Here is a 241-nt window from a genome sequence, read left to right on the forward strand (position 1 = left end):
GGTAATAAGGGTTCTATAAGGTTACAGCTAAAATATGGTTTACTCAAAATGCTGGGTTGTGAAAGGGGAATTCCGAGTAGTGCACAAAATCTCTCTGATCAGTTGTGTGCTAGATATGTCAGTATCCCGATACAAGTTGAGGCTGGGGAGGGTTTCATGGAGATGGAAATACTCTCAGACGACAGTGCATTAGTGAGGAAATTGACCATTCTAAGGAAGTTTAACCTTTTGGTTTTTTCAT

This window comes from Papaver somniferum, chromosome 4 (genome assembly GCF_003573695.1).
Source record: "Papaver somniferum cultivar HN1 chromosome 4, ASM357369v1, whole genome shotgun sequence".
Lineage (NCBI taxonomy): Eukaryota > Viridiplantae > Streptophyta > Magnoliopsida > Ranunculales > Papaveraceae > Papaver > Papaver somniferum.